Here is a 20,448-nt window from a genome sequence, read left to right on the forward strand (position 1 = left end):
AGTCTCAACCACTGGACCGCCAGGCAAGTCCCGCCCCATTCTCTCTGAACAGTGACGGCCGAGATCCCTGATCTTGAAACCCGAGAGCAGGGCTGGCGCCGAGCAGGCACAGAGATGCTCGGGTAGAGATTCAGAATCCATGCACGACCACCTGGCTTTCAGTGGAGCCTCCAAGTTTCATCCGTAGGCATAAAAGAAAGTGAGTCTCTTGAAATAGCGTAATTGCTGGCACTGCAGCCGTTCAGACTCGGAGACCCAGCCTCTCTCTTTTGAATACGCGCCTCCGCGAGCAGGTGGCTGCTGGGACAGCTCACGTGGGCACTTTGCCTCTCAAGACGTAAAGCAGGGCGGAGAGAGGGAGCAGGCCTGCAAGTGGAAGCACCGGGGCCTCACCAGCGCCCCAGGGCAACGTGACGCGTACAAGCCGTGAACAGCTGAAGCCCGGGCACCGTGCCCTGGCCGAGGAGGAGAAGGTGTGTATTTCAACCCTTGGATATATTTGTGTTTGTGAGACGATGCCTTACGCATCGCTGGGGAGGCTCGACTGAATCTCAGGGGACAGTTAGGCAGCAACAAACTGCAACCCGGCAGAGAAGTAGAAACTCAGGACGTGCGGGGCCTCGGGAACTGGAGGAGTCACGTGACGACCCGTCCTTCCAGAAGCTGGTCCCCCCAACCTGTTTATCGAAACCATAGGGACACGCCTGTCGCTCTAGGCCCGGCTCGGACGCACCTTCTCCACAGCACCGTCTCCGGGCCATTTTAGCCTCAGATGCAGCTTTTCTTCCTTCTGTAGTAATGTGGTCTCTGCCACTCGTGTGGTATTAGTCACTCACTGCCTTATGCTAATAGTCACTCTTTCTATTGTTCATATCTTTCTACTTTTGATTCACTACAGGCTCTTTTCAGCCAAGCACCCGCCTCATTATCTAGAATGTTTGCTGCGCTGCAGGGGCCTCTACTAACTGGTCCGGGAGTTGGAGGAAAGGGAGGCTGTGCGATTGGGGGTGAGGACTCGTGGGCTTCGGAGCAGACAGGCCGGCCCCGGGGCCCGGCCCTGGCCTCGCTTTGGAGCGCGGTCCCGAGCAGGCTGCCCGGCTCTCCTGAGCTGCTGCCCAGGCCGCGCCGTGGGCACTCCAGCACGCACCTGGCCTGCCACGCGGGGGGGTGACAGGCGTGCGGTGCTCTGCACACAGCACGGCGGGCACCGCTGGGAAGAGGCGGGGCGGGAAGCCGGGAGAGGCCGGGGAAGTGGCCGCACCAAAGCCTGGCGGGGCCAGGGGCCGGGGGCAGACAGGACGAATCGGGCGTCACCTGCGCGCTGGATGCAGATGGCACGGAAAGGCCCCAGAACCAGACGAGCGAGTGGGTGAGCCGTGTGGCCGGTAATTGCCAGGCGTGTACATTCCTGAGCGCGGGAGAGGCTGGACGGAGGGCCGGGCATCTGGGGGATGAGTCTGGCTGTGGCTCTGGAGGGGGAGATCCTGGAGGGGCGGGAGGCGCTGGGGCTCGGGCTGTAAACTGCCTGGACCGGTGGGGGGCCCGGGGGAGCAGGGAGAGGAGTTAGAGGAGGAGCGGGGACGGGGTCCGGGCTGCTGGAGCCCCCGCTGCCGCTGGAGACCCACCTGGGGCTGTCAGTTTCCTGCAGTCACGGAGCTAGGGTGGTGGTGCTAGAGAGGGGACGGGGGTGTTTCCACAAGGGAGGATGGCGTGATTCTGTGCAGCTGAGCACAGCCTTGGGGGCCGGGTTGGTGCTGATGCTGTGAGGACCTGTCGGTCTGCTGCCCGTGGGTGATGGGGCCGCACGGCAGGCTGTGAACGTAATTCCTCCTCATCCAGTGCTCAGGAGCAGAGGTGAAAGGTCACTGGGAAGCGAACATGGTCCTGAGCATATGACAAGCACTGCTTCCTATTCAGAAGCAGCTGCCATTGGGCCAGGGAACTGAATGATGCTCTTTTCAGTAGAACTGGGGACAGTCACACCACTCCTACGTGGCCAAACTGACGTGCGTACGCGGCGCACCAGTTAAAACACGTGTCAGCCCACCAGGCGGCGTGTGCTTTGTTTGAGCTGTGTATTTTAGATGGACAGGCCGAACAAACCGGTACTTCTTGGTTGGGTTCACAGCTGGTGACCTAGTTCACGTGCATTTATTTAAGGTGGATACTTTTACATCTTGACCTGGAGCTGAATTTGGCTCATCTCCATTTACCTGGAAACACCCTCCCCAGTTTTTAATTTTTTTTTTCTATTTCCCACCCATCAGCATGGGTTCCTTTACTATTATCCACAGCAAGAGCACGATAATATATTGAAATGACATCCCAACACGTCCCTGGAGACGGCGATGTCCGGCAACGCCCCCTGCTCCTCTGCCGGGGTCCTCAGTAGCAGACCCGGTGGAACCCCGGAGCCCGTGGAACCGCTAGAGACCAGGGAGTGTGTGGGCACGGGCTGAAGGTGGCGGCCACTGCGGGAGAGCAGCCGCACTCCCGGGCCCGTGGTCCATGCGGTCTGCCGATGCGTGGGCGGATGACGCTGCCCTGGAGGTCGTGGTGACTGCAGGTCTGACGTTGACCCCGGAGCCCCAGTCTCAACGCCTGAAACCTCCTCTAAGCCTGATAAACCCCCTGCTCCCCACTCGCCTTCAAAGAATAGTTACAGCAACTCTCCCACTTCTGACAAGAACCCTTCCCAGTTTAGAAAACCGTATTCTCTGGATTTCGCAAAACAGACTTTCTCACTCCCGTGTAAACAAAACAATCTCATTCTCTGTTTGTGGGCCAAGCTGAGAACTAAGTAATTGGGAACAGAAATATGTATGGCTTAGATACCATGTGTCTAAATATTTAGGCAGTCGAAAGAGACAGCAAGAAAGTCCAAATCTGTGTAATAATTGTAGTGTTCATCAATCCTCTGGCAAGATTAGCCAGCAAATTAGAGAGTTAACTGATAATGGCTTCACTATCTATTCTCCCGCGTGCCTTCTTCTGTTTGGATGCTGGGAAAATGTCCACGTGGAAGCAACAGAACATTTATTTAAAAAATACTTGAATTGGATTGTCAGACCCCCAGTTAGAAGAAAATGGACTGAAGTCAGGCCTTTAAAGGAGAAACCAAAGGAGTGAATCACCAAGTTTGCAATCGACCCTAAAGCATGCAGATAGGAAGTGTCAGGAGGATGAAATACGACAGGAAGGCTCAGGTCTGGACAGATGGACCCCAAGTGCCAAGTGAGTGCCCCTGAGAACAAGCGTCGGGGAGAGAAGCCCACGCGGCGTCTGGAGCGCCGGGCAGGCGCTGCGTGGCAAGAGCAGCTGATGGTTACTTAGTGCCGAAGACGAGCCAGGCGCTTTGTTTACATGTTCTCATTTCATCCTCAAAACATTCAAAGAAGGACACTGGATTAAGGGACTTGAGAATTTTCGTCGGTCCGTTTCCTAAAACTGTTGATCTAGTGTGCTGGGGTGGCTAAAACAGCCCAAACTAACGTGGTGAATGATGCAGACCCTTCCCTAGAACAGGACGCGCAGCCTGGCCCCGCACCCAGAGAGGCATGACGGAGGCAAGGTCCATCGCACGTCACCGTGCTGATGACCACAGAGCATGCGGTGCGTGCAGGGCTCTGTGCTGGGATCTGGGGGCGGTGTGAGGACAAATGATTGTAGCCAACTCTGCTCTTCAGGTTGGATGAAAAAACCATCTGCACGTATTCTCAAGGATAGCCCTTGACCATAATTTAATAATCGTCCGGCTGAGACCCAGCCAGCATGCCCAGATATGGCCATGCAGTAACCTGTTCTCAAGAAGAAACTGTTGGTGAAAATACTGAAGTATCTCCCCAGTGGTTGGTAAATAGCTTAACAGTATCTGTGATAGTGGTAATATTTCACAATGATATATATTCTGATGTAAACTCATTATGGCCTTGTAAACTTGTTACAGCCATTACGACTTCTAAAGATAAATGGGCTTCCTATTTCACTGTTTTCTGAGAAACTTTTGGTTTTACTGCAATGGTGCATTGAACTGCTTATGTAAGTAGTAACTGCAGATTTATAATAAAATATTATAAACACCGCTCTATTTAGGTGTGTTAATGCTCCCTTTAAATCTCATAAGCATGCATCTTCTGAGTCTTCAGAACAAAGAAGGAATGATGTTAATGAGATCTGCTGCCTGGAGTATCTTCTGATACCATGTAAACACCAGGCTAGCTTGGAGCCGGATTTGATATTATGCAAGAATGCATTAGGAAAGCTCTATTCCTGGAATTAAAAACGGGTTGATTATTTCAACAAAACTTGAGTGGCCTATTGATACTGATATAAATACCAATACAAACGGTGCCAACATTTATTAGAAGTGAAAATGCTAATCACCTACATATTTTAGCACAAGGATAAACTTGTTCTGCTAAAGGCATAGTTTATGTAAAGAATATTTGTGATAATGAATGTGGAAAAATTTAAAAGAATATCATAATTCAGTTTCATGTAATAAATATTTAAAATAATAAAAGCATAAAATTTTTATTAAAGGGTATCGATAAATCAGATAAAAAACACTGAGAAAGTGCTATCATAGTCTTTCACCCCACCTACTCTGTGGCTAAAATTAATCAGGCATTTCAGACCTGAAATATTTACTAGAACTTCAGAAAAATAATAACATTGATGTAAGTGGGTCATTGTAACCTAGATTTTCGACACTACTAACTGAAAATGTGCATCTATTGAAATGTGAAAACCACTTTTAGAAAAACTTACAGATCAAGCCAGCAAAATTTCCATCATTGTTGGTCATGCTTCATCTCTTTCACTTAAGGATGTTGTAGGGCTTCCCTGGTGGCACAGTGGTTGAGAGTCCGCCTGCCGATGCAGGGGACGCGGGTTCGCGCCCCGGTCCGGGAAGATCCCACGTGCCGTGGAGCGGCTGGGCCCGTGAGCCATGGCCGCCGAGCCTGCGCGTCCGGAGCCTGCGCTCCGCAACGGGAGAGGCCGCGGCAGTGAGAGGTCCGCGTACCGCAAGAATGTTGTAAACATTTATTTGAAGTGCAAAATCAGGGCTTTGAAGATAGTTTAATGGTTTGGTTGATTTTGTGGTTCTGGAAGGGGTGGATGTAGCTACACATCAATCATTATTATTAGTGCTTGCAAAAATAATTTTGGTGGAAAATCTTCCTATAGAGAACATACTGGGTACGTATAATCAGCCATGTATTACAATTACACTGTAATTGTAGTTTAATTGTAATTAATTGGAGAGAGAAAGTATGTCACTTTGGCTAAATTTTTATTTAGCCAAGATTTCCAAATGTTTTCATTTAGATTGTCTAAAATGACCACATTCAATTATATCTGGATGATATAATAAAATATGTAAATTGATCACCTTATAGCTTCTCTCCAAAAGCTTTATATTTGTTTCATATACCAAGGAAACAGCAGAGAGAATTATAAATACTATATCTGAAGAGCTAGGAATAGAAATGAAGGAAATTAGAAGACTATTTGGATCTGAATGGGTACCCTGTACAGCTAGAGGTATTACAGCATTTAAAAAGAGTATCAAGGTAAGTTCAGCCTCTCTGATAAAATTAGTGAACTGGGAGAGGATGAACATTTAAATATTGGCTTTAATGCACACTACTCTCCCACAAAGGTGTCAGTATTTTCTTTCGCATTAAGAAAGACACTTCCGTTACTAAGGCAAGGATGAAGAAAGCTTTCAGACGTATACTCTTGAAGGTGGGAACTTCCCTGAGAATTCTATTTAAAATTTCAAAGCAGTCCCCACTGTCCCCAGAACTCCTGAACCCTCTTCCCGGCTCTATTTTTCCCCCCATAGCTCTCTCTTATCATCTTTAAACAGGTGTCATTTTCGTTTTTGCTATGTTTATCATTTATTTTCTTTCCTCTACTCTGTAAGCCCCTTCAGGGCAGAGATTTTTGTTAATTTTATTGTTGATTTTGATCACTCGTGTATCCCATGTGCCTAAAATGTCACTCGCCCCTGGTGGGTGCTCCACAAATATTTCTTCAGTGAACGAACACAGAAAACAAATAAATGAAACTCTGAAGGAAGAGTAGAAGATTATATTCAAGGGAAGAAATAAGATATGAAATTTGAAATGAAAACATACAGTAGCTATGCCAAGAGGAAGAACTACCAGCTTGCCTAATAAATTATGTGAAAATGCACTGTGGTTTAATGAAAAAAGTGAAAAAATAAAATGAAGTGTTAAGGTTTTTAAATTTTGGAATTCTGAAACTAGGTCAGATGACATGTGTGAAGTTCTGTGGAGAAAGAAAATTCAGCCAGCTAGTGAACATGACAATCCAAGAACCAATTTTCAAGATTTAGTTTAATAGCAGAGATATTGAACACGCGAAAATGTCAGACAGCATTCTCAGAGCTGGAATAGTTACACGTAATGGATGGTAGTGTTGCAAATGCTCGCACGGGCTTCTGTCCGATGAACCATGTCAAAGATGTTAAGAGAACTAAAGTTGCCTAACGACGGAGTAATTAAGAGGGAAGCCAGAAGGATTTGGGGGTTCCCATGTCAATCGTGGCTCAGTCAGAGGCATCTTATAGGGACAGCTCTGTCAAATAAAAGTCACGCCCAAGTTTGTAGATGTCTGTTTTTTTCTTTTTTAAAAAAATAAATTTATTTATTTATTTATTTTCGGCTGTGTTGGGTCTTCGTTGCTGCACACAGGCTTTCTCCAGTTGTGGCGCACGGGGGCTACTCTTCGCTGCAGTGCGCGGGCTTCTCATTGCGGTGGCTTCTCTTTGTTGCGGAGCACGGGCTCTAGGCGCACGGGCTTCGGTAGTTGTAGCACGCGTGCTCAGTAGCTGTGGCGCACGGGCTTTGCTGCTCCGCGGCACGTGGGATCTTCCTGGACCAGGGCTTGAACCCGTGTCCCCTGCACTGGCAGGCGGATTCTTAACCACCGCGCCACCAGGGAAGTCCTAGGCGTCTGTTGATGATCTGGAAATTATTAGGTTGGATAAACAATTTGCGCTACAATTCCTACATCTTGGTAAATGGTTTCATATATAAAGGTGTTCACGTGATAATCACGTAGTTTAGAGAATGAAGGGGAAGATATTGTATCATTTTACAGTATATATTGGTTTACATATTAAGTTGGTTTACCGTTCAGTTAACTGTTTTGATGCTTCCCCACTGCAGAGTGTCTAAATGGACGGGACCAGGCGGAATGGTTTATAACAATTGAGGGGCAGGCCTTCACCCTTTCTGAAGATGCTCCCATCCTCAGGGACCACCTACGTGCCTGTGAGGGGGGCCGGATGAATGACAGAGCCCACAGAGGGTACCAGAACGATGAGGAGGCCGAAGTCGTTTGGTCTGGGATGTTCAGGCTTGAGGTGAGGGTGGTATCCGCCTACACGGTGGTCAGGATTTGAGCACCTGGAGAGGAGAGCAGAGGCTGGTCCTGTGGATGGGGCCGGGGTCAGGGAAGCTGGGGTTGCTGGAGCATTGGCCCAGAGGGCGTGCAGACGGCAGTCTCGGGACCGGGGCCCTGGCTTGAAGGAGTGGTGTGTATCAGGAGGCTGGGTGGGCAGAGAAGGACGAAGACCACGCTCAGGGGCTTGGATCTGGTCTCGCAGGCAGAGAGGCTGGGGGAGGAGGGGGCGATGTGTAAAAGAGGTGCTGGGAACGTAGGGTCTGGGTGGAGAGGCTCTGCGGAAACGAGGAAAGGGGCAGGGGCGCTCGCGCCGAGGAGGACGGGTCTTCAGAAGCTGCAGGAAGAGAGGGTGGGTGGAGGAGCCAGGAGGGCACAGAGGGGCAGAGCCTGGGCCACACGTCTCGTGTAGGTGCCCTCGCTCTGCGGGCCGTCGGGAGACGGGGGAGGTTCAGCCACCCAGAGGGGACAGGCGACCGCGAGAGGGACCCTGGGGGGATGAACGGCCACAGAGAACAAAGTTCTGCTGCCAAAGTCTCTGAAATCTCGGAGGGCGCAGGTGTGGGACAGGTCAGCCGCCAAGTCCTCCGCGGCAGGTTGCGCCAGCGCCCCAGGCCTAGGCGGCCCGTGTGAGGACCGGCTGTCGGGTCGGGACCGCGGCCTTCCCGGCTGTCCCACCACCGAGGCTCCGTTCTCACCTCCGCGAGGGGCATCCCGCACGCCTCGGTCCCGACCCGGGGGACGATCCCTGTCTTCTGAGAGGGTCGTCTTCTCGGGTAACAGGATGCAGAGCCACAGAGCCGGGCGTCGGCGCCCGCGTCCTCTCTAGGGACCACATTTGGACTATCCCACCTCCCTCTGGGAAGCGCTGTCCCGGCAGGACCGTCGGGGGCTTTGCTGGAGTCGCATGGAGCGCGAGGAAGGGGGGCCGAGGCCCAACAAGCATGGGCGGGACCGTCGGGGTGTCCTTCCTGGGGGGCATCGCGCCCTTCCTCTCAAGTGGGGTCGTCGTTGGAGCCCTGCCTGCCCGTGGACTTTGCTTAGAAGACCTGCTTCTGGGCTCCTGGCGGCGCGCCTCTTCCGGTGCGTGGCTCAGCTCGGCCTCCCGGCGCTCCTTTTCGGTCACCAGGCCCGTCCCGTGAGCCCGGGGACAGGCGGCGCGAGCCGGTGTGTGGCCATCAGGCGCAAAAACGGGGACTGTTTGAGGGCAAAACGTTTCACTGAAATGGAGGAAAACGTGTCTCGTGCATATTTAGGAATAATGCCGTGCGGGGGAGCCACGCCAGACATGTTTCTTACCTTACAACCCATGTGTTAAAACGAGCCTAATTCTGTATTTCTCGAGTCTACGTTTGGTCATTCATTCTGCTTCTTCAGCTAAAACTTGGTCACCGTATAAAAGTAAACAGAACCTTGGCGTACTATTCTGATGATCACGGAGAGGGACTGAGTACGGAGAGACGTTATCTCCTGAAAACGAAGGCTACTTTACAGAAAATGATAGCAGCGCCATCTCCCCGAGGAGCCTTTCAGACACATCCAAGCACTAATTATAGAGTCATAACCTGAGGAAGAAGAGAAAGGAATCTGGAAAACTCCCATGTGCGTTTTTAGACGATTCTGACAAACTAGAGAGGAAATAACTGGCCACCGAAGGTGCCGGGGTCAAGGACGAGGCCGCCAAGATGAAGCCGGCATCCTTCGCGCCTGCATCACACCCGGGCCTGTGGGGGTGTTTCCCCAGGACGACTCCCTCGGACGCTCCGCGCAACCCCACACGGTTAGGTGGATACCGGAGAGCCTTTCACGACACCATCAGGGACCACTTTGGAGAAGGGTCCAGGGAGCTCTGAGCGGCTGACGTGTGCCGGCCGGGCTCTGCGTGGTCCCTTCTGCGTGAACGATGCCACCCCCGCCCCTTGACTGGGCCAAGGACGCGCGCCCAGGTGGGGTCTGCTCGGGAGGGAGACCACAGGCCCCAGGGTGACTTGCTGTGAAGGCCAGGTGGCTGGTGACTCAGCAACCCCCGTCAGGCCTGTTCTGGGAAGTCGCCCCTTCCCTCTAGGCCGGCCCCGACGTGTCGGCCTCTCCACGGGGCCGAGCACAGCCCCGTCTCAGAAGGGAGACCCCACCGGCGGGAGGGCCCTGAGCCGTCTCTAGCTCCCGGCTACGCTGGCGGTGACCGCCAGCATCCGGGAGCGTCTGGGGATGGCGCGGCCCTGCAGGCTGACGAGCCGGCGGACGCAAGGTCCTCAGAAGGGCCCGTGGGGAGCACGGTGGTCGCTCAGCCGGCGGCTGCCACCGAAGCAAATAAACAAGGTGCCTGCTGGCTCCACGGGCACTGTGCGCGTAAACACCACACTGCTGCGGGGACGGTGCTGTCCTCCCCAGTGCACCGGTCAGGACCTGAGCTCCCGGGCGGTAAAGCAGCTGGTTCGAGCCGCTTAGGCTGACTTCGAAGAACGTGAACCCAGCAAGCTGTTAGTACCAACCTGCCCGCCTCTAACGGGCCTGGTGCGAACCTCATCAACTCCACCGGCCCGGGGGGGAAAGCAAGGGTGTGTTCACGGGGGTCTACACACGTGCCACGGTGCCAGCGACGGTCAGGTCACAGTCGGGTCACTAGGGAAAGCTTGCTTAAAATGAGTTACAATCTGAGGCTGTGGACGTCAGAGTGATGGGCCCAGGTCACCAAAAATGGTAGTTAAATCAGTGAAATGGAGATCAAATCCGTCCACTGCAGAGCAGGCGGTTCCTGGGCATCCGTGGGCGGGAGTGGGAGAGCGGGGGATGGACGCGTGGTTCATGAATGAACGGCAAAGTCGGATTCGAGGAGGACGTCCCGGTGGCGTCCCGGGGTGCTTGTCCAGGTGCTTGACCCCCACCGAGGGACGCGTCCCGTTTCTCACCGGCCTGCGTCGGGTGGGGACTCAGAAGCATGTTCCCTGTGTCCTCACAACCCTTGGGCCCTCGGTCTCTGGCTGGAGGAACAGAGGAGGAGGACGGGAGCCCCCCTCCAGCCCCCCTCCCCCACCAGAAGCGCAGAAACCTGGCCGAGGTAGGGCAACAGGAAGCCCCCCCCCCACCCCCCATTTCCCTCCTGGAACCTGCGCTTACCCTGAAGAGCCCCGTCCTACCTCCGTGAAAATTCCCATAGAAAAGTTCCATTCAATTTGACTGGGTTTTCATGCACAAACTATGCCTCTTAATTGAGGCCAAGGTGTACTTTTCAGTCTTGTTTTCTGTCCCCGCTGCTACCGCGGGATTTGGAGCCTGGAGGGCAGAGCCTGGAGGACGAGATTTTCCTCCCAGAGACTGACTTTATGATTAAGTCAAATGTCACGGGCCGGTGAATTTCTTTGAAGACGGCTACATTTGAGGTAACTAACATAGAATTAGAAATCCACTGGGATGGAGCATAAATGCAACCAGGAGTTCTGCCAGGATTCAAAGCGTATCATCTTAGAAATCTATTTTGGCAGCAATACGCTCCGCTCTACTCCCTGCCTGCAGCTGAGTAACAAAAAATGCAAGAACCTCAGCAGGCAGATTCCTTCCAGGTCAAGCGGCTGATCAGTGTGGCACAGGAGCGGTCTCACCCCTGTGCTTCCCCTCCACGTGGAGAGGCGAGGTCCGCTACTTCCTCTCCATCCTTCAGGTTGAGTTCAGATGCCGCCTCTTCCAGGAAGGCCCTCCTTCCCAGCCCTGCGGACGCCCCGGCATCCATCGCAAGCCCTACAGTCCACGTGCAGTTGGAGCTGCTCCACAGCCTTGCCAGGTAGGCACAATTTTCCTAATATTTTCTCTTTTTGTGGCCACGCCGCGAGGCTTGCGGATCTTAGTTCCCCAACAAGGGACTGAACCCGTGCCCCATGCCGTGGAAGCGCGGACTCCTAACCACTGGACCGCCAGGGAAGTCCCATATCCTATTATTTTCATTTTATGCCCGAGGCACTAAAGTAATGGGGAAGGCAACTCTAGCAAGGCTGCACGACTCGGAAGTGCAAAGTTGGCTCGCAGACCTGCTGTGCGCCTCCTGAGTGCAGGCTTATTTTTAAAAACATTTTATTGAAGTCTAGTTGATTTACATGTTGTGTTTAATTTCTGCTGTACAGCTAAGTGACCCAGCTATACATCTATGTATTCTCTTCTGTATTCTCTTCCATGATGGTTTATCACTGGATATTGAATAGAGCTCCCTGTGCTCTACAGTAGGACCCTGTTGTTTATCCATCCTATATGTAATAGTTTGCATCTGCTAGTCCCAAACGTCCAGTCCATCCCTCCCTCCCCCCCTCCCCCTTGGCAACCACAAGTCTCTTCTCTGTCTGTGACTCTGTTTTTGTTTCTTAGATATGTTTATTTGTGTAGTATTTTAGATTCCACATACAAGCGATATGACATGGTATTTGGCTTTCTCTTTCTGACTTACTTCGCTTAGTATGATCATCTCTAGGTACCTCCATGTTGCTGCAAATGGCGTAATTTCTTTCTTTTTACGGCTGAGTAATACTCCATTGCACGTATGCACCACATCTTCTTTATCCACTCATCTGTCGGGGGGCATTTAGGTTGTTTCCATGTCTTGGCTATTGTAAATAGCGCTGAGTGCAGGCTTATTTTATACTAGCCGGTTTCAACGTTTTTTCAAGGCATGGAACTCTTCCAGTAAGGTTGGAGTGGAAATCCAGTGTATAAATCCGGTAGCAGAGGAGCTCTGGTGAGCTGGGGGTGGGGTGGAGCTCCAGAAGCAAGCCCTCACTCTCTTCCGTTGCAGTTCCTTGTGGAAACCCCAGGGTCTGAACCCCTTTCGACAGCACCGAGCTGAAGGTCCTGGGGTGGCAGGGGAGGTGTGGCTCGGGGCCCAGCAGCTCATGGCTGAAACCGGCCCAAGGAGGTTGACGCAGCTCTACCCGCTTGGAAGCTGGGTTCTAGTCCCATTCTTGACTGCTCTGGGGCGAGTGTCATGGACCGGTCCCGACTGGCCAGGGGGGTGGTCTGCATCCTTTATTCAGTCTTGATGTCCCTCACTCTCAAGAAGTAGGGGAATTCATCTCGCTGTCGTCATCCACAGTTGTGCACATAAAACTGAACATTTAAGGCCTTAAGGACAGAATCTGAGTTTTATAAAATGACCTGATTTATTAAAGCACTGGGGTGTAAGGGTGCCATAAACCTTTCTACTCTGCGCCTCAGGCTCTGTACTAGGCATAAGCGGATTCCATCTCAAAGGGCTGCTCTGAGCACCAAATGAGTGGCTGCGGCTCAAGGTTTTAGAACAGAGTCCGGTGCCCAGCGGGCACTTGTATTAGGGAGGCTGCAAGAAGCCACAGGATCCAGCAACCCCAAGGTGTCAGTTTCTGCTCCTTCTACACGTCCACTGGGCATCAGCTGTGAGTCCTCTGCGTTTGCATTATCCTCGTTCTGGCCCAGGATGCCAGAACCAGTGGCCAGAGGAAAGGGATCTGAGTGCCGGAGGGTCTCATGGGTACCAGTGAGCAGCATTAGCTGCCATCTCTGCACTTAGTCAACATGAGCTGCTGTTGTTCAGAAAAGCATAGCTGATCAAGCATTCACCCAACAGGAGGGTGAGGATCTTGAGGTACGTCATATATAATATGGATGTGATAAATAGTGACCTTGTTTAAAATCAGAAGGAAGAGCAAGCTTCCTTTTCATTTCTTTCATTCTAATTTTTGTCCTTCAACTTTGTCCCATAGGTAGCAACATTACAGAAGCTTCAGGTCGATCAAGGCCAGGACAAAGAAACGAAAGGTGAGCGTAGCTTTACAGAACTCAATTTTAAGATTGTGTTTATTGGCTGTATTGAAAGCCCCCAACAACTGTGCATATTATCTATTGATCAAAGCTGTTTCCTCTCTTTTGCACCAGATGGAAACACAAAGAGTCCAGTATGTGCTGGCACGCACGCCGCCTCCTGGCAATCGCTCGTGTGCTGACATCTGAATTTACGCTGGTGGTAACAAGACTGAGAAATAGCTTATAGTTCATCGTTATATTTACAACAGAGCTCGTCCCGAGGATGTGAGTTTCACTTGTCGTAGAATACGACGCCAAGATTGTGGAAAATTAGATGCGTTTGTTATAATTTCACCAATCAGTGCAGTCGACCCCTTAGGTCACTCCGGTCCTGGTAATTGATGACCAAATGTCTAATTAGTTTCCTTCCATAAATGAAGTTTATGCTTTGGCAGAAATGCAGCGTTGTCCAGAGCTAAGGTGAAGCTTGGGGGATGAGAAGAAAGGCTTTCCTGGGGGAGCGTAAGGATGGTGTGAAGTGCAGAGATAACAGGTGGAATGAGGGTGAGGATGGGCCTAGAGGGGGGTCAATAGGGAAGACACCTGGGGAAGCTTTCCTCCTGGGCCGCAGAAGAATGCTCACCAGACCTCAGCCTCTGTTTCGTGTTTTCTCCCTGTGTGTGTAGACTAATACATGTGATAATACAGACAATAGGCATGTTATCTCCTTTTCCTCCCTTGTCATCTTGTTTGGACTCCTGCCTAACCAGTATCCTGTAAGACTTGTTAGCGATAGATACAGATATAGATGGTTGGATGGACGGAGAGACGGGCAGATGGATGGATGGATGGATGGTTGGATGGGTGGATGGGTGGACAGGCAAACAGATGGAAAGATGGATTAATGGATGGATACATGGACGGGGGATGGATGGCTGAATGGAGGGATGGATGGTAGGATGGATGGATATACAGATGGATGGATGTGTGGACAGGCGGACAGCCGACTGGATGGGTGGGCAGATGGGTGGTCGGGTGGATGGATGGACAGCTGCACACGGAGGAGATAGCCGTAACCTAGTGTTTTGGCTTAAGGGAGGCAGTATAGCCTGGAGGTTAAGAGCAAGCCCTGTGGAGCCGCTCTGCCTGTGTCTAATTCCCAGGGACCGATATACTCACCACGGCCTTGGGGGCTTTGTAACTGCCCAGTCTTCCCAACTGTGGAATGTGACTAAAAACAGGGCTGTTGTGAGGATTAAGTGAGATAATACACGAAGCATGTGGACTGGTCTGCCGTCCACTTACGATGATTAACTCAGTGGCAGAGCCTCCCAGCCCCTCGGCTTCTTTGTGTCAGCTGGGCTGGAGGAAAACTGTGCAAACTCCACTCAGGGAACAGATCACAGGGACTCTGGACAGAGGGGTTGGGAAACCAGGGATGGAGCCCAAACTTCTCCTGGTTTCAGGACATCCCTCACCTTTGATCTGGGCACTTGAAGGCCGTCAGGAAGCCCGCGGAGCCTGCGGTCTCTGGCGGAGGGTGACTGGGGCTTCAGGACCCTCCAGCCGCTGTTCCCACCTGGGCGACTGGCTCCCACCCTGCGTCCTAAGGCTCCGGGTCGGCGCACGACAGGTTCTGCTCGCCGGCTGTCGCTTCGCCCTCCATTCATCCATTCACCGTCTCACAGGCCCCTGCTAAGCACCTACTGTATACAAGGTGCGGTTCCAGGCCCCGTCGCCTCCACCCTCACCCCCCGTCAGGTCTTTGCCATAAAACCATCTCCTCCCCGCTCCGCGCTGTGTGGTCCTGACGCTCGCCAGGCATTCAGGTTGGGTTTGGCAGGCATGGGTCAGGGACCCTCTCCCCACAGGACCATGGGGGCAGGAACCAGTAGGTGATCACTGGGGGCTCAGTCCCCTTCCTTCTCTCTCCTCCTTAACCCCAATCTCAATTTCTTCCCTTCACGCGAGGCCTTCACTGCAGAGCTGGGAGAACCTTCCCCAGGGGTGTAGGGAGTGAGACGGGGCATTACAGCCCCAGGAGAGAATCTTGGACGTCCTACTGACACCTCAAGTCAGAGGATGGTTGCCTTTGGGAGTGTGGTCCTCCGGTTATTTTCTCTGCGTGCGTGTGCGTGCGCGTGCGTGTAGGGGGTCGTGTAGGACTGTGCTGAGGGATAGAACAGTGACCAGAACAGGGTTGTCTAGACCCCCTCAGGGTCCCCAGGATGAGGATGACCCCGTCTGGATCTGAAGCAGAGGGACAGCTGAATGTGGAGAGGGACCCAGGGGGGCAGCAGTGAAATATTCCTGCCGGCTTGGAAATAGGGAAAGTAAATTGCACATTAAAATGAAAATAATCTATAAAATCGCAATGAATGAATCAGAGCAGAGCCATAAATATAATGAATGGGGACACGGTTTCTCCACCGACTGCAGGCCCAACTGGCCCACGTCCTGCTCCTTTGCCACCTGTGCCCAGAACGGCCTCTGTCACACACTCCACTGTCATCCCCAGGGCCCCAGAGGCCCAGCCGTCTCTTGGCTGTATCACTGCGTCCCGCATGCCAGTGGCTCCTTGTAATGGGGCCGGGCTGGGTAGGTGGGGACGGCCGCGTTAAATGTCTCCGGAGAGCTTTTCAAAACGCGCAAGCCCACCTGCATTGCAAATGTCTCTATTTTGAATAAATCAGCCAGCTGACCCTGCGGGAGCCCTGCCTCTACTTTCATTTGGGAATCGCTGTGGATCACGCTTCTGGGATCGGATGAGCGGCCACGCTCCAGTGAAGGCCAGACCCTACCCTGAAGCACCAGGCCCACCCTCCTGCTGCCCTGGGCCGGGCGCGGCAATTCCACCCTCCCTGGCCTGCATCGGCCCGATTTCCCTCTTTCCTGGTCTTTCCAACTGGCACAGGAACGTGCCGTTACTCCTCTCCTCTCAGGAAAAAAGCCCCAAATTCCTCTCGGCCCCAGTTCCCTGCAACTCCTGTCGGCAAACTTCTTAACGCGTTGTCTCTGTCTGATGTTTGTCTCCGTCTGAGGTCAGAAACCCCCTCCTGTTGTCCTGCAGCCCTGGTCCGCCCCACCGCTCTGTCGCGCTCTTCTCCACGTTGCTTGACCCAAGGCGTAATCTCCGTCTTTTGAGCTTGAATCCCGTCAGCATCTGCCTGCCAGATCTCCCCTCCTCCCCTCCTCCCCTCCTCCGGGGCCTCTGGGTTCCTTCCCACCTCATCAGACTCCTCCTTCTCGGCCTCCCCTTGGGGCTGCTCCCCGACATCTGACCCTGGTGCGCTTGGCCCCGCCCTCCATCGTCGTCCCTCTCTGCACGGGTGGCGGAGGGGGGTCTCCTCTCCCCGATTTGAGCATCATCTCTGCGCCGGCGACCTGCTCAATCCAAGCTCCAGGGCAGCCCCTTCTTCGAACTGCAGACCCACCTGGGCAGCTGGGTCCTGGGTCCCTCCGCTTAGGGGCCTGGTGGGCGTCTCAGGACGCGTGTCCTGTCCCCTCCAGCCTGCCCCCCGCGCCCCGCCCGTCTCGGCTGGGGTGAGCCCGTGTTCCTGTTGCACAGGCCACCCCGGGCCCCGCAACCTGACCTCCATCCCTCACGCCCAACCGTCAGCAAGCGTGTTCGCTCCAGCTTCAGGGTACACCCAGAACCGAACCGCCGCAGGCTCTTTGTACGGATGAGTGTATTTAATCTTTGAGAAATCCTTTCGGCCTGTTCCTCATTTTTCAGCTGAAGAAAGAGGCCGAGGGGGCCCATGGTGGCCCACATCCCGAGGGCGGTGGGCGGAGACCGTCTGCGTCGGCACGGCCCCTGCTCTGTCTGCACCCTTACCTGGCTCGGATGGGGACAGGACAGGGGCACCTCCTCAAGGTGAAGGGTCCCGAGCTGGCGCTCTGTGTGGGCGCGTGAGGGTCGGGGTGGGCAAGCCCGAGGGCTCCCACCTGGACTCCCTCTGTGTCCCCCCCCCGCGGCCCCCAGAAATCACCCTTCACCCGGCGGTCACTCAGCTGAAGGGTGATTTCCCCTGGGAGGACTCTGTGCGTCCCTTTCAGGCTGGGAGCGTTGGTCCCAGAGGGCGTCGCAGGGGGGGTGACCCAGCGGCTGCAGTTCTGGCCGGGGATCCTCGGGGCTCCCGCCTGCTGTTTGCTCACCTGGGGGGCCCGTCAGTAAGGGGACGGTGGGAGCGGTGTTTCTGGGCCGCCGTTGCTCTGCCCTCCTGGGTGTCGCCTGCATTTGGGCCAGCGGGCCTCGGTGCCCGGGCGCAGGTGGTGGGCACGGAACCCGCCAGGCCAGCGGCTGCGCAGGAGCAAGGTGGGCCCCGGCTCATCACGGCTCCGCCGGCCCCGCACGACCACTCCGACGGTGTCGGGCTGAGTACAGCGACCAGGGGGCGGGCGGCTCACCCTGGACCCTGCTGCCCCGTGGCTCTGCGTCACTCGGATTTCGTGAGAGACATTCGTGTGTTTCCAACTCTCCACAGCGACTCCTGCCCTCGGCGGCGGCTCCGTCTCCTCCTTCCCTCTGCCGGGGGCAGGTCTGAGGAGGCCTGAGGCCCGAGCCTCGGGCTGTGCTACAGCTGGCGGGGACCACGCAGGCCTGGGGTTCCGGTTCCGCAGACGGACAAGTGAGCCTCCCAGGGCCTCGTCCAGAGTCACCGGTAGCCACTCACTTCCTGGGGGCCTGGATGACAGAAAGACTCCAGCCTAAGAGGAAAGGGGTGCAGGCTGTGACGGGAGAGGCGTCCTTGCAGCCTCTGACCCTTGGCCGGCGCTCCTTCCCCGGCAGCCCGACCTGGGGTACCGCGCGCCAGCAAGGCCTCTGCAGCACCCTAAGCTGGGGGATGGCAGACACGTAGCCGGCGGCCGCTGCGCTCTCACGAGGGCCTTCCCGGACTCACACGCTTCTCTTGTAGTGGAGAGACTATGACCGAGCGCCGGAGGCCGGGACGTGGGACTGCGGACTTCCTAAAAGCGACGCTGGATGTTTAGGTGGACGTCGAACACAGAACCGATGAGAACGCGCTGCTCGCCGTGCTCGGCAAGGCGGGAGAGGTCTCTGCAGCCCGGATGAGACGCAGAGGTGAGAAGGAATGAGGGGGGTCTCTGCGCCCTGGTGGGGAAAGGTCTTCGGGACGCCATGCTAGGCGAAAAGCAGACGACAGACTGTGCGTGGGGGGGGCGGGGTGGATGAGGAGATATATTAGCATTTACTTTCATCCACTTAAAGAAGCACAGAAGATAGGCACAAACCTAGCACAGGTGGTTAGGTGTACGGGGAGGCGAGGGGGTTGGATAGATACATCCTTGAACGTCGTTTGGATATCTGGACGGTGGGGGCCGCTATCCAGTAAACACGGCTACGGATTAAGTCACAGCTCACGACCTGGGCCGTGCTCCTCTCGCTCCTCTCTGCCTGTGGCGGCCCTCGAGGCCCAGCTTAAATGCTGGCTCACCCCCCAAGCCTCCAGTCAGGGCTCATCACTCCCTCCCAGCAGCCCCGTAATGCACTGCCTATACGTTTATTAAAGCGTTTATCTCATCCGGCCCCGCGTAAGAGTTAGTGATTAACCTGCCCGTCTCCTCCAAATGATAGAGTTCTTGAGGGAAAGGATCGTGTGTTACTCATCACGGCGCTTTGCACGGAGTGGCTGACAGGACAGATATTGGCTGGTGAATGAATAATCTAGGGGAGCTCCAGGAGGGCTCACACCTACCTCGTGTGGTTCTAAAGCTGTGTCAGTGACTCGGATTCTCTCTTGGATGAACTGGGATGCTGGGATCGCTCAGTGCCAGTCTCTGGCTTGAGCGTGGGATGCCATGGACACCCGGGTCTCCCCAGGCCACGCTCCGTCTGGCCTGAGGCCGTGGGCCGGCGGGCTCCCTTTGATCCGCTGAGCCCTGTCCCGGGGAATGGCCGTCCTGTTTCTAATGTGAGGGCAAAGGACTTTCCTCTCTACACAGATGTGTCTACACATGCCAAATAATTTGAGAATTTCATCAATTAAGAAAATGTAACTTCAGCTAATGGAAAGAGCAATAATAATAGTTAATGAGACATTTGAGTCGATCAATACTTGATTAACTTGATCCATCTCTTGTGCTCAGAAACACCGAGGCCTTCTTATGTGAGAGGTGGAGACGGCTGAGGGGCCAGGTCACCCCTGGCAATGTGGCCCTGGGCCTAATGAGAAGTGAAAGGCTTGGGAGGGTTAACCCGACGGCTGTTCGTGCTGAGCGCTATTTCTAGAAGACGAGTGACCTTCCAATATGACTGCTTATCTTCCTGACAGCACTTCCCATCCTGAGACCCTACGCAGCAGGGGACGGGCCGACAGCCTTCCTGGTCTGCATTTCGCCTGCCCGTCTCCTTGGCCCCTTAAAGAACGCGGTGTGTGACCCCAGAAAACCAAGGCCAGGTCTGGGTGAAGAGGAAGCCCGCTTTGGAGGCACTCTTTTACTCTCTGATTTTACTCTCTGATTCATGGAATTCTGACCTTCCAAGGCAGGTAGGGCTTTTCCAGCTCATAGTATGGAGCCCCTGGTCCTTGGGGGCCCGCGGTTGCCCCCGGCTCTGCAGTGGAGCTGGGTCCTGGGGGCTGGCTCCATCGGATCAGCAATTTCCATGTAAATCTCACCTGTCACCCAGGCCCCATTTCTTCTGTCTGCTTCGTGCCTGGAAATTGCCCCCGTTACTGAACGTACGCGCAGCCCGGTTCCCACACTCGGGTCTGCGATCCATGCTGAGGAATTCCTGCACTTTTGTGTACGTGTCCCCTCCCAGGCACCAGCGAAGGGGAGAGTAACAGCGACAACTTAGCAGCTCGCGTTCGATGACGGCTTCCTGCACGTCGCACGCCGGGAGCCGCGGCTCGGCCTGTGTTAACCCTCGCGTTTTCCCTGCCACGCCCGAGGAGGCCCGCGCGACTCTCCGCGTTTTGCAGGTAAGATCATCGAAGCACAGAAATGCTGTCACTTGGCCCAAGGCCACCCAGCTCCTAAGTGACACACACCACACAACACCCCTTCCATGCCCGCCTTCCTAGGCTGACCCCAGTGATGTGTTTTATCGCCTGAAGCCTTTTGTTAACACTCTTCAAAGGGAGAAGACCTCTTCTGAGACCACGCCTGAGTGTTGCTGTAAACTCGTAAAAAAAACTCATAAGAAATAAAAACCTGTAAGTCAGTTTTAGAAGCTCAACGTTTCTGACCACGAATCTGGAAGTCTGCAGAGGTCACGCGCCATGC

At 54.1% G+C, this 20,448-nt stretch overlaps 1 long non-coding RNA gene across 2 annotated transcripts; it reads left to right on the plus strand.

The window, feature by feature from the left end:
- The first annotated feature begins 362 nt into the window (after nucleotides 1–362).
- On the plus strand, nucleotides 363–16,789 carry LOC114487005 (uncharacterized). 2 transcript variants are annotated; one of them, XR_003681569.2, is made up of 5 exons: nucleotides 363–473; nucleotides 11,096–11,215; nucleotides 13,158–13,212; nucleotides 13,330–13,482; nucleotides 15,891–16,789. It is a non-coding gene; the product is annotated as an uncharacterized lncRNA (long non-coding RNA). The 2 variants fall into 2 exon arrangements; XR_008618435.1 differs by lacking the exon at nucleotides 15,891–16,789 and having other exon boundaries at nucleotides 13,330–13,902.
- The last annotated feature ends 3,659 nt before the right edge of the window (nucleotides 16,790–20,448 follow it).

This window comes from Physeter macrocephalus, chromosome 10, assembly GCF_002837175.3.
Source record: "Physeter macrocephalus isolate SW-GA chromosome 10, ASM283717v5, whole genome shotgun sequence".
NCBI lineage: Eukaryota > Metazoa > Chordata > Mammalia > Artiodactyla > Physeteridae > Physeter > Physeter macrocephalus.